At 41.3% G+C, this 27,848-nt stretch overlaps 1 long non-coding RNA gene across 1 annotated transcript in view; it reads left to right on the plus strand.

Annotated features, from left to right (window-relative positions):
* Positions 1–23,927, plus strand: part of LOC310704361 — a 96,300-nt gene extending 72,373 nt beyond the window's left edge. The window contains exon 4 of the long non-coding RNA XR_014524733.1: positions 23,530–23,927. This is a non-coding gene — a long non-coding RNA (uncharacterized lncRNA). The remainder of the gene's footprint in view (positions 1–23,529) is intronic.
* The last annotated feature ends 3,921 nt before the right edge of the window (positions 23,928–27,848 follow it).

Raw genomic sequence — 27,848 nt, forward strand, 5'->3', positions numbered from 1 at the left:
TCCTGAATTTCTTTGCTATTAACACTTCCTGGCAGATTTTGAACAGTCTTTGAATGTAGGGTGTGGGTTTCTTCTTTTTGGCGTGTGGGAAGATCAGTTGATGATGAAGATATGCTGCCCTTGAGAAATCATTACAGGTGTTTAAACCCCATAAACTGGTGTACATGTTAGTAAAGATGGATAATTATAACTCCACCATAATTAAAGGCATACAATTTAGCAAAGAAATGAGACTGATAGCTTGCACGTCTCTAGATATAGACTCACTTAACCTTTCCCACCCTCCTGGGGTAGCTTCATCTGATTCTGTTCCCATGGTAATTTCCATGGCAACTACTTTGTTTGTGTTGTGTCTGTACTTGATAATCACTTTTGCATTTGCATCAGTGTTTTGTCTCCCTCCTACAGTTCATTACCCCTTGTAATGAGTAAGGAGGCATTTGATTCTTAGCGAGGACACACTGAATTCATACAGTTATCTGTACTACTATCTCTGTAATACTGCAATGTGCAGAACTGCTATTGGGTGGTTCATTTATTAATTAAATTGAATCTAACATGAAGCACCGAGACTGTTCGTCCTGCAACAGCAGGCACCCTCACTGTCATTGCAAGTGCAATAACATCTTCAGTTTAGCATGATGATTTTCAGGGAGGGAAATTATTTCCTTCGTATTACTTCAGTGTCGTCTACTGGTTGGTGTTCTCCTCTCTCTCTCTCTCTCTCTCTCTCTCTCTCTCTCTCTCGTGTGTGTGCAAGGGCATGCATGATTATCCCAGGTAGAAATGCTCAAATATAAAATAGCTGTCTCATATCCAGACTGAAAAGGTACAAGAGAAAAGGTACAATGGACATCTGGCAGATGTCCATTGAAAATCATTGGGGCTTGATAATTTCCTGGTTGCTGGTCCTGAATATTTTAAAGAAGACACACATTGAATTTCATAAGGTTATGCACATCACTTTTATTGAGTTGTATATGTATAAGCAAATATTTGACTATGACATAACCAAGGTGTTAGACAAGATAGCATTTAGGTCCCCTTCAGGACTATGTTTCAATCTTTTCGTTTTCTTTTTTAAAAAAATAGAATAGACTTGTACAACCTTGTGGTCCCTGGAGTCAAACACAGCCCATATACATGTGTTGAGGTTTTCCATTTGCTGAAGATTGCTTTTGTTTTTGTAGTCCGAGAAAAAAACCCAAATCCTATGTCATATAAGCCTGGTAGGTGGCACTTGGCTTGGTGGATAGCAAATTCAATATCCCAGATTCCACATAAGAAAAATAATATCCCCATCTTCTGATAGATCGAACATACAAAATTTGACAACAGTTACTACATTGCTACTGAAGATAACTAGCAGACAAATTGTTTATGGGCTGTCTTTTAGAAATGGAAAGTCACATGTTCATTTTAAAAGTTTAATTTCCTTCCATTTTTGTTCAGTTTTATGTTCCTTGCGTGACTTGGTTGTGCTTCTTTCATCTGAAAGTCCAGAGAAATGATTCAGATTAAAGGACTTTAATGTTGGCTAATTTTGGATTGCTCAGAAATTGTTCACTGTTTCTTTTTAAAATGTTGTTTTTAAATGAAATGATGTCTCTAAAGTCCACATGTTCATCTACAACATGTAATTTTGTTGCGTGCATGCGTGCACACCTACACACAGTTACAGCTTTTTCTGCTACATTTCCCAAAAGGATCAAAAATCAAAATGATAAACAGTCTCAACTAGCCACAAATACGCTTTTGGTAGGAAATTAAAATTATTTGATGTACAAAGATATGGCTGGCAGGCCAAAAATAAGTACTGGAAGATAAAGAGAGAACGAAGGAGGAATGGGTCATAAGTGAATGACCCAGAAGCAATAAGGAAAGAGAGAGTGAAGTATAAGACAATGACACTGAGGAGAGAGAAGGATTTAGAGAACAGGCTTTGGTGATTACAGATGGTTGCCAATGCTGTTGAAAAAGTGTTCTCTGTGTGTGTGAGAGAGAAAGAGAGAAAGAGAGACAGAGAGAGAGAGAGAGAGAGAGAGAGAGAGAGAGAGAGAGTGTGTTAATGTTTCAACTAAATGGGAATTGGAAGTTTTTGCAGTGGGTGGGCGCACTCTTAATTTTGCACTATTGTCATTCCACATTTAAAATTGAAACTATGTTTGTCCAGAATGAAAAGGCTCTGAAACAGTTCTCTTGCGATTGGAGCACAGCTCATGAGCTCCTCTGTGAAATTTTGGAGAATTTCATTTGTCCTCCAGAGAATATTTGGTGAAATCCCACCCACTGCCCATTTGGCAACAGACTAATCATTCTTTGGGGAGGCCTACAGTCATAAAAGGCAGATTTAGAGGAGAGCGACTCACTAGCGCAAGCCAAGATGGTTCCTCAGGGGGCGTTGCAATGATGATGTAGAACGGAAGGTGAGAGGGACTGAATTTTGGCTCCGCATAAGGCACCGAATTCTGAAAGCCCAAAGCTTTCAAGCTGCCACTGCAACAAAGTACTTTCAAAAGCCCTGAAGAAGATCGTACTTGCATATCTACAATCCTGTTTAGGGAACTTTTTAATGTTTGATGTTTGTTTGTATTTTTAATATTTTGTTGGAAACTGCCCAGAGTGGCTGGGGAAACCCAGTCAGATGGGCAGGATATAAATTATATAAATTATTATTGTTGTTGTTATTGTTATTATTTCCATGCATGGGGAACCAGTTCTTGCAAACATACAACATTCAGTGTTTCTAAAAAAATAAAAAAGGATTTTGGTAGCCACTTTTATAAATGGCATTTGGGGGTATTCTTGGAATCCTTGGCCACACACTGTTTATAGTTTCTTTCTTTTTAAAATATAATTGGTAGGCTGTTTGAGATAAGATAAGCATATCAAGGGAGGAGGACCTGCATCTCACTCATGAGAATTTCCTGAAACATTATTTCACTTTGACAATTTTCTAATGCATTTTCTTATCTCATTAGTTCATGGAGAATAGTTGGGAAAACGCAGGATAATATTTTGGCACAATATTATTAATTATCACGTGATTACACACTAGAACAATAAACACCGATATATCCATAGGTAGGTGTATATATATAGATTTGAAGCTATCTAGACAGGTCTTTTGTGACCTATCTTGTGATCTGGTTGGAATTATGTATGTACTGAGAATCAAATGTATAATTTAGCACCTTTTTTTTCTTTTTTAACTTACTGTATTTATGGTAATAAAGTGCACAGGTCGTTTAAAAATGCATGTCCCTGGGATAACTCATTTAAAAACTACAACCCAGAAGAGGTCATGCTGCAACACATCTACAAAGGGAATTAGTAGCTCTATAGCAGGCACGTCCAATGCCCCAGTGACTATGATCTACTCCCAGTATAAAAATACTGGCAGTGATCTACCTATTGTCACTGGAGGGAGGAGGAGCGTGCGTGGGTGTGTGGAAGGGGACGATTGCCCATAGTTGTTGAGCTTTTTTTAGGGGGGGAAGGCAACATTGTTGAGCTTTTTTTGGGGGGGATGCCACAAACGCTCACATACAACGATAACAGACATGTGCAGCACTACAGCCAACTAACGTCTCAACAATTGTCGGAAGAAGATGACAAACTCCAGGGGATCTACCTGTCGATCGCAGTCGACCGGTTGGACGACCCTGCTCTATAGTATATTGTTAAGAATAGCACAGTGACAAGAATAATAAATGTTGATTTAAAATAAAATACTGTAGATGTTTTGATCTTAGCTAGAACTTGAAGAAGTTCACTGGCATCTGTAAATGAAACCAAATGTTCTGGGGAAATGGCAGTTTGTGGTGCCCCAATCATGACCACCATGACCTTAATGTGTGGGGTGCCCTTGCCCTGTCATGTTTTGGATTGGTGAAAGAAGAAAAATTCTTATCACCATAAGACTTCTCCAGCAGTTTTAAGGCCATCCCCATCTCCTTCCACAATATGAGAAGAGGGCCATCTCTGTACACAAACAGCCCTAGCAAATTATTAAGAGAAAAGGGGACTTGTCCATTGCTTGAGAGGACTTTCTGCCTGTCCACTGAAGCTGCAGTCCTCAAAAACATAGGTAGATGACTCATTTGAGCACTATCTTCTCTATGCACTTGTGCTTGAGGGATGACTTCCAAAAGTCATTGTGTGAGCTCAAAATATTACACAAGGAAATACCCAGATTTTATAGTGTACGAAATACATCATTGATCTTCCAGAGTTGATTTTGTAATAACAAAGGCTTCTGCACAGTGCCTGCTGTTGATGTGGCTATGAAAATAGCTTAGATGAACTACCTTGTCTCCACTGCTTACTGCTGATCATCAGTCAAACTGAAGTGACTTTGGCCTGTTAGCCAACACTGAAATACAGCACTGAGCATTTTTATACACCGTCCCCCAACATCCTATTTTACATGTTTGGCTTGACATGAAGCTCAAACAGACATTAAAATAGAAAAAAAAAAACAAAATCCACAAAGATCGAAAGGCAGATAGAAAGAATTATAAAACCAGCCATTCCTCCTTCCAAGGGAGACAAGAAATGAAAATGGAAACAGTAACTTTGAGCTATAATTGCCTCTATAAAAATACAGTTTCGGGGAAACACTGACATACAGATAAATCTCATTGCTTAGAACAAAGGAAGTTGGAGGTTCCAATGCAAGTCTCAAGGAAGGGACCAGAGTGGACTGCTACCATGGGGAATGAATCAAGAAGAAGAACTGGGTCAGGTTTTTGTCAACTCTAAAATAAGATGAAAATTTATCGGTAATGGAAGAGGGAAAAATAGTAGGTGGAAGAAATGCACAAACTAATGGAATCATCTGGTTTTTAAATCCAGGCATCCACACATCCTTTTTATTGTGCATTCATGATGATTTGTGATCAGGATGGGATGGGATGGTTATTCACAGTCTCATTTTTCAATACTGTTTTCCACTTGCAGGAGTGGCATATTGTTTCATTTCCAATCAGTGTTCTCCAATGGTTTGACTTCACTTCCCTTGTCTCCTGAGACAGATGGATGCCATCAACATGTTCTATACTTTCCTACAGAGCTCCTGAAACTTTTTTATAGCACACCTGCTCCAGTTTAATTTTTTGTCCCACCTCGTTGCAACAATGCCCCTCCACAACAATGCCCCTCCAGAGGTTAATAATGTAATAACTTTGGGGAAGCATCATAGAAGAACTAATAAAGCAGAAGTCCAGGATGCACCCACAAAAACCCCACCACTAGTCTGGCCCCCAGTATCTCAAACATGCTATATCCTATGATTCCTTCTTCTATGATTCCGTTCTTCTATGATTCCTATGATTCGTTCTTCTGATTCTATGAATGTAGGCTTTCTACATTCCTCCTTGGTTGCTGCTTCCTTCTCCTCTCTCCTTCAATTCCATATGTTTTCCTTTATAAAACTATCTAATTTTCATACAGAATCATGGTGCTCTGTCCCCCTAGTTTTTTTTTTTTTAATGTTCCAATATTACCTGCTGCACGGTCCAATATTACCTCCTGTCTTTGCAAAACACTAAAAAAGGTACTTTGATTGTTTTCCATCAAGCAAGATGTTGCATTTCTTCACTGCACATTTCCTTGAGACATCAGTGCCTGCTGAGTTAATATCTGAAATGAATTAGAGCCATTCATTTTAAATAGAGGAAGTTTCTAAAGGAATGGATACATGAACATGGTTTCAAAAAAAAAAAAAAAAGGAGAGATTGTCAGTATAAAAGGCTGAAACCCTTCAAAGAGCTCAACATGTCTAAATAATTGATGTATCATTTAAAATTCTCATGGACATAATTTTCATATCAAATAATGTCTGTTGGTGTGGAAGACTGAATATTCTTGCATTACTCTTTTTGTCAAACATACTAATGGTTCACTGGAGGGATAAGGAATGTTTTTCAGCCCAGGGCTCACATTCCCTTTTGGACAGCTGCCCAAAGGCTGCATTCCAGTGCTGGACAAGGCTAGAAGCTAAAGTGGGTGGAGCAATCGATGTAAACTTCAGCCATCTTTGTATAGAATAGTGAGAAGTATGGCTTGGGGAAAGGGGCGTGGCCTGTGGAGAGTTCCAAGGATGATATATATATATATATATATATATATATATATATATATATATATGAAATACTTTATTGTCACTTGTACAACTTGTATACAGTGAGATTACACGAGCACCCCCCACTCAGCTCTCTTAGTCTTAATTCCCCTCGTTTACTGACCCCCACCCACCAAACCCGAAGGTCAGTTGCCCTGCTGTTATCTTTTCATTCAGCAGCCTAACAGTCCACGGATGGAAGCTGTTCTTTACCCTGTTGGTGCGACTAATCATGCTTCTATATCTTCTGCCTGAGGACAGGAGATCAAGAAAGTGCCGGCCAGGGTGTGAATCATTCCTGAGAATTTTCCTCACTCTCCTGAGGCAACGTTCTTCTGCAATGTCATCCAGTGGATTCATGGGACAGCCCATAATATCTTGTGCTGTATTCACCACCCTCTGTAGGCACTTCCTATCAGTTGATGTCAAACCAGCGTACCACATAGAGCCACCTAGAAGGTCACCATTTCCTAGGGCTGCCATACATCTGGGATTTCAAAGGCAGAACTGACGTCCGGTGGGAACTTCTGAAAGGTGGCACTTTGTCCTGGATCCTGGGTTTTCAAAAAAGAAAGCTCAACAATTTTGGTGTCATCCTAAAAAAAAAAAAAGCTCTTTTGGAGTGTCCTGGTTTCTACTTTTTTATATATGGCAACCCTACCATTTCCCCCCAGTTGAACCCTGTTCAACTGTTATGTAATATTTTCATATCTCTGGCAAGTGATTTCCAGATTAACAGCACTGGCGAACCTCCTGACAATTTTCTGAGTGTGTATTTGCAGTTGTCATACAACAGCAGCTTTCCACAACCAGAGTCTGTGTAATGAGTTTATATACTCTGTAAACCATGTAGAAGCCTATTTTGACATGAAGATAATATAATAATATCAGCAGAACAGTCATCCCAGGGCTGAAGTTCACATGGGATCAAACAACTGTGACATGAGCACCTTGAATGTGTCTGCACCCATTCCTATTCCTCATCTGAGTCAGTATGTATTCAATGAACAGTTCTGGAACCACATTAACTGGAAGAAAAGTAATAATTCTATCACAAATTTTGCATGCTGTTGGTGAATCATTGTACAGTCTTCATAGGGATCAGAGGGTACCAACTCCTACACCACCAACAGTGAGTAAAATATGGGTTGAGTTGAGGTGAGTTTGTAACAGAGAGAGAGAGAGACAGTTTGTGAAGATGAAGATATATGATGTAATCTTTCAGGTCATAAGACTTTAAGAGGTGGTTCCAAATCCATGTATCGGTTATCACTAGATTTCACTCTTTAAAACAGATTTTTCCTTAGAGAGTATGGTTTGTTAGAGGTCAGAGGCAAATGCCAATCCTTTTGTTGTAATAAATATCATTTCTCACCCACTGTAGTCAATATTCTGTCTGCACCAGCCGTGCAACAAAGGCATTAACTTGAAACTTTCGTTCCCAAATGAAGCACAAAGCTCATCAGATTTCTAATTACCTCGCTTAGTTGAAAACATGAGCTGAGAAAGTAGGATCTGAAAGCTTTCTTCAATCAATAGTGGAAGATCAAATTCCCATTCCCATGTCTCAGGCTGCAACACTAGCAATATGTCCTTCATATTTTGCCCTTCCATCCTACCCTGGTGCTTTTAGATACTTAGTTTTGGAATGTTAAGTACACTTTTTGATTGGTTTTTGGGTTTTTTTTGCCTTTCCCTCCATGAATTTATCGCCTTCCTTTGTTAGGTGAAGAACCTTGTTCGTATGAGGGTGGAAACGGCACTGGATCAGGATCAACATAGTATAGGGGAGCCCCGATAATGGGCCTGAGGGGAGGATTGACCCCAGCACCTCCAAGCTTGGGGTATTTGCCTAGTAGGAATCTGCACCCTGGTCACCCAGTGAGACCTTGCTTGCTTGGCTTGCACCATGGCAAGGTTCAACACTGGCTGACTCCCATGGAACAGGTTTGGAGCGATCCAAACCTGATGGATCCATTCCATCAACATGTGGCTTGTGGAAAGATCAACTGATCCTCGGACCCAAATGCCATGCCAATCCTTGCCCTGCCTGCTGCTGTCAACAAAGCTTCGGTCTGATTTTGTTCCCATCACCATTGTTATTCTGCTACTCTCGTGGGTCACATAATGAGCCTGCCTGGGCAATAGTCTGATGCAGTTCAGCTTAAGCGAGCCTTCATCAGGGACTTAGCTCTTTGTAAGCTATCTATTTTAAGGGAGCTTACAGGGAAAAGCTCACATGATGGCAGCAGGGCTGGCTCACGATCCCATAGACCTTGAAATGCCTTGTTGGGGGAGGAGTTCTGTCGGCCCCTACCCTAGAGACCACTATTTGGGGTGTTCTACTGGGGTGCTTATTGTTAGTGTGCTTCCCCTGCTTACAGTGTAGCTTCTTTGCTTCTAGAGGCTGGGTGATCCAGACTGGGCTGGGCAGAGGAATATTTCTGCCTCATTCAAATTCCCTCCAGCACTACACCTTGAGGTTTTGGATTGCTCTTCTAGACTTTGATGCAGAACGTTTTGCTTGTCAATGAATCTTCATATGTTGCTTACTTCCTGGGGCAAGCCACTTCTATGTAGGAGCTCTACTTGCTCTACAGTAATTTGAGATGGGCAAATCTGCCCGTTTTTATATGCTTTGTGCGTGAAACATTTTTGGAATTTTGAGGCAGACAACAACAACAACAACAGTGTTGTTCACAGGACTAGCAAATTTATCTGTGGGGATTACACATATTCCTTCATGATGCCCACATCAAACACCAAGAGAGATTATTTGTTAGTCAAGCTATGCCATTGCGGGAATCATTTGCTTATCACCATCACTGCAGGTTCTGTTAAGAAGATTTGCACTAGTGAAGAAACTGTCCACATTTTGGGCAGAGTTCTTAAGACCCAGGACTAGACTTGCCTAAAGCAGAAGCGTGAAGCAAATGAGGATATTATTGCAGAAGGAAACATCTAAAGAATTAAAATTGTGAAAATTCCCATATAGTTCTACACCTTTCTACCCCAGAGATTCATGCATATGTTCAGTGAAAATAACATGATGGCAGTAATCTTGAGTTATAAGAAGTTACTTCATGGCTTTTAAACGGTGTTTTATAGTAATCATGATCGCTTCTCCCTAAAACTATTATCTCCCTCATTCCCAGTGTGTCTCATTTGTCTTTAGCTAGCTAAATCAATTACGCATGTCTTAAACTTTGACATAATCTATGAAGATACCATTTCCCCAGGTACAACATATTTATCTTCATTTCATAAAGGCGCGTCTCAAATGTACACCCATCCTGGCTTTTCAGACTGTGCTTTTTAACCATTTTATTACTAGGTAACCAGTTGAGCCACTGTGCGGACGCAAACCTGGACTAGACTGGCCACTGGCCTGATCTAGCAGGGCTACTTATCTGTTCTTATGAGCCTATATATATATATATATATGAATAATTTTTTATTAACCGACCAATCACATCAAATCAAACCAAATTACATAAATTCCAAATTACACAGCCGATTTTAAATTTTTATTGGGGGTACCCACATTTCAAGTTCCGAAGGGATCCAATCAACTTCTTGCTTCTTACTGCTGTTTTAATGTCCACAAATCTAACCTTATGATGTTCACAGTACTATCCAGTCCTTTCTTATTATTTTTCCACATCTCTTGTTGTTATTTTCATATATTTTTCCTTTCTCTTTGTGACCTCTGATAGTCTCCGCAAGCTGGTTAGAACAGTTTGTAATCCTGCGTGGATATATATTTTTTTATCCAGTAGCCATATCCAGATATTTTCCATATAACATCACTTCCATACATCAAAACAGTCTTAGCGTCATTAATTTTCACCAATCTGCCTCCTTTCTCAAAACCTCTAAGGAGATTCACTAGGAATGCAGTCTGAAACCAAGTCCGTTCTTCCTCCCGGCTATAAATCCTTTGGCAAGATGGCGACTCCGAATTAATTGCTGCGCCATTCCCAAAAGCTCATCCTGCTTGGGTCAGTTCAACCGACAGTTCTAATGAGGAGGGGTTCTTGTAAATCACATAGAAGGAAAGTAAAAAAGGTCCCCCCCCATTCAGCCCCGTTGTCAACATACCCCGCCTTTGGTGTATCTTCATCGTAAAATATTCCTGTTTCTCCAACCCGTCGTCTTCTTTCGCAGAGGTCACTTAAATTAGCAGACTTCCCTCCCCTTCTTCACTTGAAATATGTGCATTTGCTTCTTTTGTAATTAATTATTCCAAATTGCTGCAACTAGTGCGCGATCAGAGACAGCGTCCAGGAGAGCCGATGTCCACACGGGGGCATTCTGCCTAGGGCCCTCACCCCCTACTTTCGAATTAGGGGGTGATTTATGGGCACAGCAGGCAACGGCAGTGTTCCCCATTTCCTTGGGGCAACAAGGGAGGCTGCCTACTCCCATAACAGCCTCTTAATTACCCCGTGTGGGTCGGAGAGATGGTATATGAGCCTATATTTTTGGGGGCTTGGTCCCAGCTTCACAGGAATGTAACAACAGAATTTCAGGATTCAAGAAATGAAAGATATTCAGTGTAGAAAGAGACAGCAAATTGATTTGGTGAGGCAGAATCCCATGCGCAATCAGGAATAGGCAAGTTTCCTGGGCTGGCTTAGGGGGACATCCACCATAGGAAAAGGCAGTTTCATTTAAATGCAGGAATAAGACCATGCCTGCCACCTTTTACTGGGCTTATTTTAGCTTCTTTAATCTCCCTTCCCCATAAGCTTTTTATTAAATTTTCAAATATTACCAATTCTTTTAAACAATAATCAGAACAAATCTCTCATATCTGTTCACTTCCCATTCATCCTTCCATGATGTTCTTTTCTTACCTTTTAAAGCTGCTTTATTACTTATATTTTATCCATTATATACATAAATTTTAGCTTCCTCAACTAACAATTCTCAACTGTTGCTATACTTCAAATCCTGCATACGTTTTAACATAACCATGATATTTTTTCAAATATTTCACAAAATATCTCCATTCTGCAAAACGGTTTTCCTCATTTTGCCCTTTAATTCCAACAGCCTAGCCTCAGCATATTCCATCATCTTCATAAGCCAATCATCTTTCATTGGGACTTCTTCTTTCCATTTTTTGCACATAGATAATTCTTGCCACTGTTGTAGCATACATAAAAAACTTGATTCAGCTTGATTCGAGAGCCAGTGTGGTGTAGTGGTTAAGAGCGGTAGTCTCGTAATCTGGGGAACCAGGTTCGCGTCTCCGCTCCTCCACATGCAGCTGCTGGGTGACCTTGGGCCAGTCACACTTCTCTGAAGTCTCTCAGCCCCACTCACCTCACAGAGTGTTTGTTGTGGGGGAGGAAGGGAAAGGAGATTGTTAGCCGCTTTGAGACTCCTGAAGGGGAGTGAAAGGCGGGATATCAAATCCAAACTCTTCTTCTTCTTCTTCTTTTTAAAATTTAACATAACTAGGGTGAGGTGCCCTATTTGATGGCACAAGAGCGCAATACGAAGCCTGACTCCTGAGCTATGCTCAGTTTACAGTGTGTGTGTGTGTGGGAAAACAGATGTGTCAGCAAGACATTCTCATGTAGGAACCCTGAAAAAAACTCTCAGCACAGTACTTTAAAATGATACAGAGATGTGGAAAATCTGCCCGAGAGATTTAATTGCTAGTTCCTTTCCTGTCTTCAGCAGCTGAGGAATTTGGTAGATTTGATCAAAATTCCCAACGATTCAATTGCACTTCCATTACTGATGTCCATTACTTTCCTCTTTGAGGAAATTAATTTCAAAAATCATTGAAACAAGGTTGGTATCTTGGCTACAGCCATAGATACCTTACAAAATGATTTAGCCACTGGTGAAGGTGGCAGTGTGCACCACCCCAGTTAGAATATTGCTGCAAAAGGATGGTAACTTGAGCAGATTAAAGCTATAAAAAAAGCATAGCAAAGCAAAGATTTCAATCTTGACTGTCTAAAGCAGTCATTTTAAGCTTAGGAGCAAAGTTCAGCAAATTCCCCCTTACATATGTGCCTCTGCACATATCAGCAATTCAAAATGTCCCCAACCTCTGCACTTACAGTCCTCCTTTAAAAACAACAATTATTCTCGTCTCAATCATTTAAGCAAAATGACAAGAGCACCATTGCTTGGCTCCAGACAGTTTGACACAGCAACAGATTGCGCGTTGTTATTAGGCATATTTCGCAGTGCTATCTGGAAGAAGCAGAAGCCTGAACTACAATAATACTCATTGGTAAATTGCATGGCAAAAATATAGTTTCAGCACTTGCTCAAGTTAAAGTAGGTCAGGCCATTGACTTGCTGCTGAAATTTAGGGAACAAAATATGCCAGACTTTATAAAAGTGCATTTTGTTCAGTCTGGCCTGTTGTCACGACAGTAATAACCATGGCCTAAAATGGTTATTGGAGAGTTGGTTTTTTTAAAAGAAGTTTATGATGGTGAAACTACAGCGTTGCAGAATGAGTACTGCCTCCTCCATGTCCTGCCATCATCACATCAAGCTTTTCTGCCCCTGCTTGATATCATTGGCTGTTGCTGGTAGACAAACCCACACCATTGCAATGTCGCAGCAGGGCGATGGAGACACTGCACGTAGGGATGGAGGGTTAATTGGCAGCCCTGAGTCATTAGCAATGTGCAACTTTATTGTAATACATAATAAATTCTGATAGAGTGTATAGTGCAGCAAGCCATGAGCAAAGCTTTTTTAAAAGTCATATGACTAGCCAGGAGAGAGCTGTTGTACTTATGTTTTCGTAGGCACCTAGTTGGCCACTACTCCAGCAGTGGCCAACCAGATACCTTTGGGAAGACCCCAAGCAAGACATGACATCAACAACACTCTGCAAACTTGTGATTCCCAGCAGCTGATTTTCAGAGGTATGCTCCCTTGTATTGAGAAAGGTAAATTGGCACACCAACTCCAGGTGTCTATTGTCACCTGTTTTGAGGGGGGGGGACACCAGAAAATGAGAAGCCTTTGGATCTGGTGGATCTGAATCCTCCCCCGATTCTATCCATGAATCATATAATTAACAAAATGATGGTGATGGTGACAACATACTCCTAACATTTTTGTCCCATCTGTCATTGGAGCACTTCTCTGAGAAGAGAGACCTCCTTCTCCATCCATAGAGGGGTGTACATGTTCTGTCTATGGCCCATATGATGCCCAGGGAATGCACCCTAAGTAAATGTGAATTGCACATTGTGAAAAACAGCAAATGGACACAGCACTTGTGTGACTGTGGAGCATAAAAATAAAACACCCACCATCTCAAGGTCCACTCTTTTCCTGCTGCTTATCCTTGAGTGCATCCAATAGCAAAACTTGCTAAACTCTGCGCTATCCTCTGCTAAAAATTATTTGCCATAATGCCATAATGAAGTGGCATTCCTAAATGTAGTTTAAACTCTCTTCCGTTAAGTAACTAGCTTGCCCATTTTTTATGGGATGAAGAAATGCATCAAAATATGAGACCTGATGTGGCAAAATTAATATGGCAGAATTCACAAGAGTTAAGTTGCCAAATTTTGATACTCATTGAAGAAGACAAGCACTCAAATTCAATTTGTCAATGTAAAAGAGCCAGTTCATTTTGGCTCTATTTTTTTTATGATGATGATTAACTCTGCTGTTTAGGGTAAACTTTTGCATTTAGACCATGGGGATCATGACACCTAATGATGAAATTAATGTTTTTACTTCTCATCTAAGATGCATGCTGAATGAATTTAATGCTTAAAAACAAAAACAAAAAACACAAACATCCTCCATGACTGCTTGCGGCCATGGAATACCATTCCCACCTGATTTGGGCTTGAATGATCTGGGCTGAATGTCAACAAACCAGATCCACATCCCTGCAGGTGCTCATCACATCTCCCTGGTTACTTCACCTCTGTCAGGCTAACACACCTGAGATGTTTGTATAAGCCAATGATGCCGCTCTAAGCTGCCTAGGAACAGAGTGGGACACAAATACTATAAAAAACCACATTTTGGGCTCAAGCGGCAATTGCTTCCAAGACAAAATAGTCACTGCTGTTCGACATTCTCTGAGGTACATTCTCAGATCTTGCAGTAAGTAAAGTCCTATCTCTTTGCACAAAAATGCCTCAGAATCCTTGTCCATCTCCAATTTCAGACAATGAGCTAATCCCCCACCCAGCCCTCTGTAGAGACCATGGTTTTTAAACCATCAAATACTTTAATAACTTTACGTTCATTCCACACCATCAATCAAAAGTGTAAACTGCACTCAGGGTATCTGTTTCATTTTCATCTTTACACTGGTATTCCATTTCCGATGTTCCACCAGAGGCAGTCAGCTTTAGACTGAATTCATCTCTCCCTCCCTAGCTACCCTCCACTCTCATCTTTCAGTGTCAAAAGTCCTCCCCCCTCTAATCAGCGTTCTCAGTAAGCTGTGTTCTGGGGTGTATTTTTTCTTCTTTTTTGTATTTAAAGACAAAGCGAAACTCAGCTTGGACAAGTAAAGTTTCTGGTCGTGGTTTTCCATCTTGGAAAGCTATTACACTAGAAAAGATGTTCTGACCTTCAAAGAAAGTTCTGTTTGAGATTACTTTTAGTCCCTGGGTCCCGGTGCAATAATTGATACCCGGTGTTCAGCAATTAATGACATTTCACAACTTTGGCCTTCCTAATCTTTAAGAGGAAGATACTCTGAAATAACTTGGGGGAGGCACTTTGCTCTCTAATGTCACCATCACAATATCATCACTCTATTATTTTGGATTGTTATTAGAATTTGGATACAGTTTAGACATTGATCTTTGTGACTTTCACATGTGAACACCCTGAAGTTCATTCTGTCTTATTTTCACGTTAATTAGTAGGTCACTTTAAAAAAAATCCACACAAAAGTTCACATTTCAGTTCATATTTTTAATATGTTTTCTTTCAAAATGCATCAAAAATATATGGGAGGTTTTCTTCTTCTCGAGCCATTTCTGTTTATGGAATTTGGGTAAAAATAAGACGGAGCATGCACCTTAGATGAGAATGAAAATGGTATTGCTTCTGCTATTACAGAGTAGTAATTTATTGTTTTTAGCTTTTGCGCCTAGCCGAGTTACCCTCCCACCCACGCTTTTATCCCAAATAGATTTTATTTTGTCATGAAATTAAGTAGAACTTCAAACCTTAAATTCATTTTCATCCACGTACTTCCCTGTGTTGTTTCCTGCAAGCAATGGCAAGAGAATAAATTGAACAACCTTTCCCATTATTTTCCCACTTGTAGCAGGAAGATCGTATATGACTCAGGAGCTGTCTGGAGTTGCAGTCAACACACGAGCCTCCTGTTGACAAACCGAGCCATGTATAATTCCTCAGGCTAATGGAAATATAGTGTGCTCCTGTTATGTAGGAAATGTGTGTTTATTCTCTCTGCAAAAAAAAAGTAAAAAAAAGTGGGAGCGTATAATTTACAGTTGCCTCACATTGCATCTAGTTTTTGACCCAGTATGGTTTGAGGAAATGGTGAGGCCTCCCCTAGACCAGTGGCCGGCTTCTAAGTTCTAGGAAAGGCAGGCAAGGCTCCAAAGAAACTAAGGCAAATTTGGTGGTCATGTTCTGGAGCAAGGAGATGAGTAGGAGATGCTTGAGGCTAAGATAAGGGAAATATCTGGTGCACTCAGTTTCTAAAGCAGATTGAGTTTGTCCAATCTGCTCCATCGAGACAAATGTGCAGATTGGATCATGGACCCACCTCAGAATCAACAGTTCTTTTGGGGTCCATGACTGGGTGGTCTGACTGCCCACTTTATATATTTCTATTTACAAACAAACAAACAAGCAAACAATACCAACCACCTAGAGTAGCAGCTAGTGTGCAGGGCTCCACAAAACGTATTTTAATGTATGAAATGTGAGGTAAATTTCCCCCTTTCCCCAGTGAACTCACAGTGCTCCCCTTGAAGTGTCCTTGCAATTCTGCTCGCAGAGGGGATTTGGGTGAGCACGACTAGTTTGCCTGCACTGGGCACTGAGCTAAGGGGGTGCCACAACAACCATGTAGATCAGAAGGCAAGAGGTGGGTGGGGCACTGAAATGTGAAGGCCCAAAGGTCGCCATCGCTGCCTGGTTCCCAGTTTACATTTGGTGAAATCAAAATGTGACGGATGCTGTTCTCATCTAGACTGTTGTCATTTAGGATTTGCCATCCTGCTTTAAACAAAACCTGTGTAACTCATATGGCTTAATTAGATCTGTTACTTTAAGGAGATTCAACGTTTCCAGGTGCTTTTGTGAGGAATGGGTTAGGGAAGAGGAGAGGCACATGGGAAGAGGCACATGGGTTTCCAGGGCTTTGGAAGCCATTTGGAGCTGCGGGAGGGGAATTCTGGGCAGGTCTGGCCTACCGAAGAAACAGTACATACATACATACATACATACCGTACATACATACATACTGAATTATAATCATGGGAGGGTCTCTCAAATCCATATCAAGGGAGGAGCACACTTGAAATACACACACACACACACACACACACACACACACACACACACACCCCTGCTGTTTCTGACTCGGCAGGAAGAGTAGAATCTTGCTAGAACTAGGTGGAGCTGTTCAAGTCCTTGAGTGAAGCATTACTTTGAGATTTCTTACTTATAGCAAGTGTAGTTGCTTCGATGGGTGCAAAGGTCAACAGACAGCTAATTAAGGTTGACCAGATTAGTAGCAATGCTGGTTCCAAGCCTTCTGAGAAATCAGCTGGGAAGCCACCAAGGTACATAGGAAGATGCCTTATGCTGAGTCTGACCACTGGTCTATCTTGCTCTTCACTTGTGGGATATTTACAATGCAGTCAAACCAAACAATGCATCCTTGATAGACAGGCACATAACAGGAGATGAAGCTAAGAGTCTTGTAAATTTCCCAGAGAGGACTCTGAGAGACACTTCCACCGTGCCCACTGATTGGCAGTGGATCTCCAGGGTTTTAGGTGGGAAGTCTCTCAGAAATGCAGGAGATTGAACATAGGATTTTCTGCATGAAAAGGAGATGTTCTACCCCTGATTTGTGGCCCTATCTAATTTCCTGGATATGGTCCACCCGTTGCAGCAGACTGCCCCATACTGATGCTTAGGAACCTGCCTGAAGATCAGAATGTGTATATTTTACTGATGAATGCATTGAGAAGCAAATGCTTTACATAAAAGTGTGTACTTTACATGACAAATGTGTACAAAACGCTTACAAAAAGTGTGCAGTTTAAATGTGAAACCTGTTATAAAAGGAAGTAGGAGGGGCTAAGCACTGTTTGTAACTTTCCACATAGCTCACATAGAGAACAATGTAGAAAGCTGAGAAATGGCATATATATTGAATATGTGACATTTTAAAAATTCCAACTGAACCAATTCCAACTGAGAGACTAAAATGCAACGTTGAGTTTTACCCAGTTTTCTTTCTAGGGACAAACAGTGAGAAGCAATGATCATTGTGTTAAGTTCTCTCTTTTGATTTCTTATGCATCATGTGTACACACCATTTGCCTACTGAGCTTGTTTTATACATGCACTAGGAAGGAATGAAAATTGGTATGTCACCGTACAATGATTTATATACAATATAGCTGCCTGCCACAAACCAGGAAATCAGATGAATAAAGAGCAAATGTTATTTCTATATATAGTAATATTAATACAGTTATTGTTATTCATGAAGCAGAGTTTGCACCAACAGGCTAATATATCAATAAAGTGGAGCTATTGGAAATTTAATTCCCCCTCCCCCTGTTCCCTCACCTCCAAACACATTAATAATTAAATTATTATAGGACATTAAATTATTAATATGTCTCAAATATCAGAATTCTGCATTCATAATTGGGTTTTTCTCCCCAGAAGATTTGTTTTTGAAAACTTTGAAAGTCAATTTAGAACAGTTTAAACTAAGTAGCTCTGACTACATTCCTTTATCATGTACGCAACTTTTAAATTTACATATACATGTTTGCGTGTGTGTGCAGTTCTAGTTGGGATTGGCCCCCATTTAATGTCCTATTTTGCTTGGGAAAAGGAAAGAGATGCAAAGAAATTAACTGGTGTTCATGCGAACCAGGAAGTGATCTCTCCAGACAACCGCACAACTGTTCTTTTCTAATCTCCATGGCTGTGATCTCCTGGGTTGCACGGACAATGGTAGACAGTTGAATGTGCATGTGTACTCTGTTTCCCATCCATCCACTCTGCATGGCCCCGGGCCCTGGCTACCCAGGCTATGCCACTGGGAGGTCAAGGGGGCAACAAGGAGGTTGGTGCACCAGCACGAGATCTGGATTGGTTCCACAGGTGTGTTTGCCCTGCTTTGCCCTGCTTCCCCCTTTCGCTCTGCTTCCCCCTGCTTTTCCCCGCTCCCCCCACCCAGGAAGCAACAGCAACCCGATTGCAGGGATAGTGGCTCCATCCCAGCCAGAGAGCTGCTTCTGGTGCCAAAGAACAGGTAACCAAGCTAATGCAAGTAAATTTGCAGTAGGTATATCAGCCCAAGCTGGTAAAAGGCACTGATAGAAATGCCACCTTCAAAGGGATGGGTTTTTTAATGTCACAAACTTAAACATAAAGCGATACGAAATTAAAGTCTTCATAATGCTGCATAGAAACATTAGAGTTGCAATGTGATATTTGCTTTAACATGCTGTTTAAACCTCTTTGGTATTTCATGTGTTGAAAAATATTGGCACTGGTAAAAAAACTGACTTAAACCATTGAGCTTGCTGCTATGGCAGCCCAAAATCTTCTATTTTCATTCTCCCATGTTGTCAGGGCAACAGCTATTTGTAGGGAAGCTACAGAAGTTGGGAAACTCTTGGCGGTACAAGAAGGATGTACTTTTCTGTTGGTTTCAGTAAATAAAGGAATTGCTCCTCTGGTGACCTATGTGTGAAAAACATTCTGTGAGAGGAAAGACAGGTTATCATGTACCATGCAACTGATAACCAAAGTGTGTGATTTTTATTTTATTTTAAGAAATGTACTTATGGTACCTATGTTTTTGGCCTTTTTTATAAGTTATATAGAGTGCCTATCCAACAATATCGCTTAACATATACCAATATTTATTGATGAATTGTCTTAAAGAGATAGGTAAACTGCTCAATGTTTTCTCATCTAAAGTCTTTTGTTTTGTTGTGAAAAGGGATTCTCTGTTCAATTTATCCACACTTTTTCGGGTGGGAGGCATTTTTTTTACAATTTTCCTGGATACCCCCTCATGTTGTGGCTTGATGCAATTTTTCAGACTCAGTTTTATAATCAGTATCACTTGAACCATTAATTAATTAATTTTTTTGAGGCTCCTATAATGAATGTTTTCTCTAATACGTTTGGGGTGTGAGCTATCACAACTTAGAAGTGTATTGCAATCTTCACTTTTCTTATACTGAGTGGTGCTTTGCCACTTCCTTTTAAGTAAGGTAAAGGTAAAGGGACCCCTGACCATTAGGTCCAGTCGTGACCGACTCTGGGGTTGCGGTGCTCATCTCGCTTTATTGGCCGAGGCAGCCGGTGTACAGCTTCCGGGTCATGTGGCCAGCATGACTAAGCCGCTTCTGGCGAACCAGAGCAGCGCACGGAAACGCCGTTTTCCTTACCGCTGGAGCGGTACCTATTTATCTACTTGCACTTTGATGTGCTTTCGAACTGCTAGGTGGGTAGGAGCAGGGACCGAGCAACGGGAGCTCACCCTGTCACGGGGATTTGAACCGCTGACCTTCTGATCGGCAAGTCCTAGGCTCTGTGGTTTAACCCACAGCGCCACCCGTGTCCTTTTAAGTAGGATGTTACAATAACCTTCAGCTATCTCAAAGTTAACATTCTCAGTCCTATTGTTCACCAATATATTAAACTCAACAAGGTCCTCCCATGTTGTCGTGCCAGACAAGAAATCCACCCTCAATATATCAGCCCCCAAAATTAATTAAATTAGATAAGGAATTTGCTGATGAACATATATGTAGAGTTTCAGATTGTTCCCTATATAACATATAGAACATAACTATCATGGCTTATGATGAGCATGCTGCTCGTTTAGCAGTAATCAAAAATCATGGAAACTGTAGGGTTATGAAATTCCCAGAAGAACCCAGAAGTGCTAGTTAACACTGAGAGTTTATACATAGTTTTTTGAAACTCCATTGGATGGTTATTAAGGAGTTGTTTGCACCCTGTGAAGTTATCTTTCAGTTGCAGCCTTTCTCTCCTGCGGTCTTCCTCGAAAACTTCAAAATTGCACTGAATTTCTGCCAGACTTTGCATCTCAAAAAAGCAGGGGTAGGTGGGGGGGGGGGAGACCCCATCACAGCCTGCATTACAGAAGTTCTGTTTCTAAGGAGCGGAAAAGCATAAATGGGGAATTGGTGGGAAGAACTGAGGAAACAGCTGCCTTTTTGTTGTTTCCCAAAACACATTACTTGAATTGCTTTTGCATCAGGCTAACATTTGGTGTGTCTGAGTCCATTTAAAAATAAAAATCTCCACGGTTAAAAATAAACCCCAGCGTGCATATTTTCATCAATGCACTTTGCATGGTATGGAGGAGATGAAAGCTACAGTATCAAACAGAAACCCAATGGGGCCCAGTTTGAGGTTGTGTTGCACTGGCCTTGCAATGTCTTAATCAACATCCTGTTTTGCTGACTTCAGGAGTCTGGATTTTGTGGGCCATCCAGGATAAACCCAACCTATTCTGGGAAATCCTGCAGTGCAAGGTTTGCCTTCCCAAGTCATCTAGCGTTATTGTTCTGTAATCCCCACATGTTGTTGTTTAGTTGTTTAGTCGTGTCCGACTCTTCGTGACCCCATGGACTAGAGCACGCCAGGCACTTCTGTCTTCCACTGCCTCCCGCAGTTTGGTCAAACTCATGCTGGTAGCTTCGAGAACACTGTCCAACCATTTCGTCCTCTGTCGTCCCCTTCTCCTTGTGCCCTCCATCTTCCCCAACATCAGGGCCTTTTCCAGGGAGTCTTCTCTTCTCATGAGGTGGCCAAAGTATTGGAGCCTCAGCTTCAGGATCTGAAGCCCCATATAGGCTGGGGCAGTTGTCGCATGATGGCACTAGCCTTCTTGAGGCATTCACGTTGCATGCAAAGTCAACTGATGCAGGAATGGCCCAGCGGTCAGTGTACTAGTTCTATTCCTCCATCACTATTCATGTCACCTTCCACAAGTTATTTATTATTATAATTACTGTTTATTAAATCTGTATACCTCCTGTCAGGGAATGGTTGGAACAGGAAGACTGGGAAGTGTTCACTCAGTCTGATCAGCTTTCCTCCAAAGAGGAGGAAGAGGGGGAAGCTTTACCTACCCTGTCTACAGCAGTTTCAGGAGGAGAATAGAGATCAATGCTATACCATTTGAGGAAGAATTGCCGAGTTACGAGATAATGGAGGAGGAAGGGGAGGTGAGGGCGCAGCTGACAGAGACCTCCCTGGAGAGTATGGGGGATCCTCCATCTCCAGGGGCCCATCGGTCCCTCTGCATTCCAGAACGGAGAAGGCAGATGGGTGGGACTCCTGAGACTTCCTGTTGGTGCTCAGGATGTTGTTGGGGACGGAAGAGTAGCCAACGTCTCTCTTTGTGTGAAGACATGGATTCTTGTCTTGCAACCAGATGACTGAATAGAAAGGACTATAAAATACGAACTGCTTGCTATTCTTGCCTTTGATACTACCTGAGAAGGAGAGGACTCTCCACGCCTGACACCACCCTCCATCTGCAGATCTCAGGGCAGTTCACAACATGAAAATATAATGACCAGTGGAAGGGCACCTGTTTTGTGGAGCCTCCCTAAACTGAGGCCATGATTTTATGCCTACTTGCCATTTGATGCAGTTTCACACAAAAGCAATTAAGAGTTGGCCGAAGGCCATGAAGACGTGGGCAGAGGGAGTTATTCTGCCTAGAGATATGGGACCTAGGATACAGGTCTGCTATTGGTCGAGGTCTCCACATGGGCGTGATGAATCATGACCTTCCTTGGCTGGATAGTTGGTTGGTTAGTGTGGTATTCTGAGCGTAATTTGGAGTTTGTTAAGAGAGAGAGTTTAAGATCCGTGTCTGTATCTTGTATATACAGTGGTACCTCGGGTTACATACACTTCAGGTTACATATACTTCAGGTTACAAACTCCGCTAACCCAGAAATAGTACCTCGGGTTAAGAACTTCAGGATGAGAACAGAAATCGTGCTCTCGCGGCGTGGCAGCAGCAGGAGGCCCCATTAGCTAAAGTGGTGCTTCAGGTTAAGAACAGTTTCAGGTTAAGAACGGACCTCCGGAACGAATTAAGTACTTAACCCGAGGTACCACTGTAGTAACTTGTAGAGTCTGCTGTAAATAATAAACACCTCTAAGTAATCAAGTTACTAGTAGCAGCGTCTTGTTCCTGCTTCATCCTACCTGCCTGCAAATGATTGCTTCTGGAAGTCTGTGTATGCTCTGCTATATTCAGCTGGGTCTGGCTAAGATCCTGCAACAGGTTCAAGTTGCGAAACCCCAATAGCCTCTGCTTCAGACAGTCTCCCACCGACTTGTGAAGCACAGCAAGGCCAGTGATGATGGGCAGAACTAAGGCACACATCCTCTCCCCCCCTCCGCCATGTATCTGCATTCACTGCATTTGGATAGCTCAGTTGGTTAGAGCATGATGCTGATAACACCGAGGTTGCAGGGTCGGTCCCCGTATCAGACAGCTGCATTGCAGGAGGGTGGAGTAAGTAGATGATCGTCATGGTTCCTTCCAACTCTACAATTCTATGAATCTTAAGTCAAGCATCCAGGATTGCAGATGCTTGAGGTGGCCTTCCTGGAGGGCTGTTGGGCCATCTGGATTGTGTGGGCTGGTTCCATTGTTGCTTATGGAAGGCATTGTGCTTGGATAGTCTTGCCTTAGGCCAAGGGAGCTGAACGAGATTCCCTCTCACATCTCAGTGGTTTTGGGATACCCAGCTTGGTTTCTATGGAAGCTTTGTTCAATAAAATATCATGAAGAGGACTTATCAGAATCTTTGGTGCTCCTAATTATTTATGCTGACTCACCGTTCCCAACTATGATGCACCCATTGACGGCAAACGGGAGAACAAATTATGCTTGCCTGTGGAATTTGGAAGTGTTCTGTTATTGTCTGTGTTAAGCTGCTGGAGTCCCTTAGGCACCCCAAAATAAAACACTTAATCAGCTTTCAGTAAGTACTTGCCTCGATTAATAATAAACTGTAGGCAAAAATCTGAGTTTACAAAATTTGTAGCCTTTATTGTTGTTCCATGTTAATGACTTTGATTCCTTCTCTCTCTCTCTCTCTCTTTCTCTCTCTCCCTCTGTCTTGTTTTCACTCCCTCAGCAACTATGTTGCACAGATGGCTAAAATCCCTAGCAGGAAGCTAATCAGACACTGCGAATAAGATGTGCTGAAAATAAATGAAAGATTGTGTGTGGTGGTGCTGGGATTGCTGAATTACTAGAAGAAACAGGAAACGGGGATGATGGTACTGCATGCGAGCACCAAGAGTAAATGGCATAAAGCAACAACAAGGAGCCACACAAGGAAAACACAATCAAAACCTGGGTAGATGGAAATATCTCCCCCCTCCCAAAATGGACCAATGCACACACTATTAACTATCCCGAATAACTCTGGATCTTTATTTATTAAAGCTATATAGGAAATATGCCCTTGGTGGCTTGCAAGGAAAACACTGTTAAAAATACAATAAGCCTAAAATAAAAGAAATCTTGGTAACTGTCAATATTTGTCTACTAGGCCTTGTACCAAGCCAAGTTCTTGATAGGTTTCTTAAACAAAACAAAACAAAACAAAACAAAACAAAACAAAACAAAACAAAACAAAACAAAACAAAACAAAACAAAACAAAACTGGCTCTTAAGAGAGTACAGGATGGGTTGTGTAAACATGTGCACCACAAGAAATCTTATCATTCAGGAATTGCTTTGTTCTTAAGAATAATAAGACTAGAGGAGGGGCTGTGAGCTCTTTTCTGCCCCCTCACTCACACTAGAGGAAGCCCTTAGGGGAGACTAACTGCACCTATTTTTCTGCAATCTGAGTTTTCACCCCCTCAGAAGGGGTGGTCATGCCTGCAATTTGCATCCAATTCTCTCAGGAAAAACAAACAAACAAAAAATAGAAATACTTTTTCTGTTTCTTTTAAATAAAATGTCATCGTTCCTTGTACGAAAACCCCTGGATGTATCTGCCTGAACTTCGGCAGGCTTCATGCACTCGAGGATCCTCTCTGCCTGGAAATGTCATCTGGTTACATGAAAAGATAAAAATCCAGGACTTTTCCCCCAGCTGGAACTCACTGGAACTCAGTTCCGGCACCTCTCAGGTGGGCACCATTGCCACTGTACAGTGGCGTAGCGTGGGGGGTGCAGGGGGGGCCAGCCGCAGCGGGCGCAACATCTGGGGGTTAGGGTAAGGGGGCGCAAATCCACGGGTTAGGGGGCGCAAATTACTTGCCTTGCCCCGGGTGCTGACAACCCACGCTACGCCACTGCCACTGTAAGAGAACAAGGGTTCATGGTGCGTTCCAGCACCGCTTTTTCTAGAAAAAAAATAGCACTGGGTTTAACCATTTCTAGATTCTCTTTTATAATGAATAGGGGCGAAACAAAGCTTCAGATTTACTGTAACAGAGCAGATTTGGACTGAATAATGATTTGAATTGGAATGACACAGCAGGGTTCTGGAACCGAATGGGCTGCTTCTAAGTGCTACAGAGACAAGCTGAATCTTGTGGTCACTGTACACCCCTACTATACATGGTTAGAAAGTATGTGTGAACTCGCCTTTAGACTATCTGGCTGGATTTTCTGGGAATAGTGGGTGGCTAAAAGTCCAACTGCAGAAGGATGGTGTCATCAAAATAAAATATGACAGTATGATCCTATACATCTTTATTCGGAATTCACACTGAGTTCAATAGGGCTTACTTCCAGGTACTTCCGTTGCAGTCTAAAGGACTCTGAGGTGGCTATGGTTGTTTCCTCTACATCTTCTCGGATTCCTGTAATGTTACTGCAAACTATTTTAAATATGCAACAATGTATTTAGGGCATAAGGATAGGACCAAAATAAATCACCTCTGAAATTTAAATACAACACCAATTTACAAGTTAGGGAATAAGCAGGCCTTGTCTTCACGATCACAGTATTTGGTAATTGAACCGAATGTTGCTTTTGTTCCCCAATCTAGCACGTTTCCTTATCTAGTGTGATTAATAAGAGACTCTCCGTGTTCCTTAAAAAAATAAAACAAATTAAGTCACATATCCTGTAACATTTCACAGTGGAAAATCGGAACATTCTTGTATACTTGTAACACCGTATTTTCTCATCCCTCTCCCACCACACACACAGAGCTGAAAGCTTTTCTCTTCCAATATTTACTTAGCTAAAAAGCATCCTTATTATTGCTGGCTTTGGAAGCTGTTGTGCTATTACACTGGTAAGAACAGATTCCTTTGTTTAATATATTGGGAATGCTTGATGTTAATATTTAATTGCATGGTCGGTATGTTTGTGCTTCCTATAGGATAACTGCAGTTTGCCTTTTTAAAAAAAATATCGATAGGCATGGAGGAGATATGACACTTTGGGCTTTCCAAATGCTCAGAAATAATTATTTATTTATCACTTAATAATTTGCATTTCTGAGCAGTGTGCATACAAAGGAACCCGACAGTGAACAATAACAATGAATAAATAAATCATAAAATCGAACATAAACCCAAGCGCTACCTTAACAGAAAATCTCTGTTGTGTGCCTGAGGTTCAGCAAGGAGGGTGCATGGCTAATCTCTGTTGGGAAGGAGTTCCACGGGCTTTGCCTAAATGACTTGCATGTGTTTTTGTCTGTTTGTTTTATTCAACACGAATTACATGCCACTTAATAATAATAAAAAAATCTATTGATGGTTTACATAAAACAGTATGAAATATTCATCGGAAAATAGTGATTAAAAGCAGACATTAAAGAGTGGTTATTGGTAGCAAATGATAATTGGCTCCATCTTCCCTTGAAGAGTTCCAGTTATCAGATTCTAACCACAAAAAGTCATTGTAATTACAAGCTCTGAGTTGCATTTGTCATCTCAAGATTCTTCCTTTGAGAGGCCTGTGTGTGGTATTAATTGGAATGATCACAGATTTGGCATGTAAACTTGCCTTATAATGCTGACCTCTTAATATACTGTCTTCAGTGGTGACAGAGTGAAAAAAAGTGTGTGTGTGTGTGTGTGTGTGTGCGCGCGCGCGCACGTACACACACACACACACACACACACACACACACACACTCTTCAACACCCTCCATAATACTTATCAGTAACTAAGTCATTTGTGGATAATTACCTTGAATTGCAAGGCACTTGTTGCTAAAGATAATTCCTGAATGATTAAATTAATTGTGTCTTGACTTCTTTTATCCTTCCATGATTACCCTATTCACAGTCTAATTAAGTAGGAAGCAAAAGTGCAAGCCCCAAAGCTTTAAGTCTTGATTCGGAGAGCAAACATGAAAAAAAAGAGTATTGCCTGCCCAGACTGTTCTTAACCCAGTCATCCCATCTAGTCCACTTCTGAACACAGAACCTCAAATCAGCCCAGTTATAAGAGCAGTTGAGCAAGTAGCATGTCTGGCTATGAACTAGGCTTGGTGTGCAAGCAAGAAATTTACACTTACCTGGGAAATAATATTATGCAATGGTAAGAATGTGCCGTGGAACTGTTTTTAAAGTTTTGAAGAGGGTTTCCTGAAACCGATCAGCTAATTTACTTCATCAGTAGTGAGAAGTGTTCGTTTTAAGCTGAATTTTGGATGCTTTCTAAGCATATGTTGAAGCTTTCATCTTTCACTTTATTCCTATAAATGGCTGTAAGTTGACCGTTTTGAAGTTGGTCTTGGAAACATCATAAGCTCTGTTCTGAGACCTCCTTTGAGCTTTTCCCTGTGTAAATAGCTTGCATACAGTTTGTCATTTTGCAAATTAGAACAGGCATGGGCACGATACAGTCTTTACCTAGGCAGAGAGAGAGGCACCCCACTGTGAGATGGTGGTAGTGGTGGAACTGCACACAAGAGTCTAATCATTAACAAACTTGCAATAATTTACCCTTAAGCAGCACAATCCTAGGCACATCCGAGTCTACAGAGGTGTACTGGCAACACATCCCATTTTGTTACTTCCAAGTATGTCTGCCTAGGACTGCAGATTTATGCTTTCGGAACAAACTCTTGTTTTAACAACAACAACAACAACTCTGGATTACTCCCAACAAAATATTAAAAACACAGTAAAAATCAAACATTAAAAACTTCCCTGAAGAGGGCTGCTATCAGATGTCTTCTAAAAGGCAAATAGTTTATCTTTTTGACATCTGAGGGGAGGACGTTCCACAGGGCAGGCGCCACTACTGAGAAGGCCCTCTGCTAGGTTACCTGTAACCTCTCTTCTCACGGGGAGGGAACTGTCAGAAGGCCCTCGGAGCTGGACTTCAGTGTCTGGGCTGAATGATGGGGGTGGAGACGCTCCTTCAGGTATACAGAGTCAAGGCCACTTAGGACTTTAAAGGCCAGCACCAACACTTTGAATTGTGCTCAGAAATGTACATCTGCCACCATTCTTTGCCCTAAAACA

Source organism: Podarcis liolepis (genome assembly GCF_965112155.1).
Source record: "Podarcis liolepis genome assembly, chromosome: 1".
Taxonomy (NCBI): domain Eukaryota; kingdom Metazoa; phylum Chordata; class Lepidosauria; order Squamata; family Lacertidae; genus Podarcis; species Podarcis liolepis.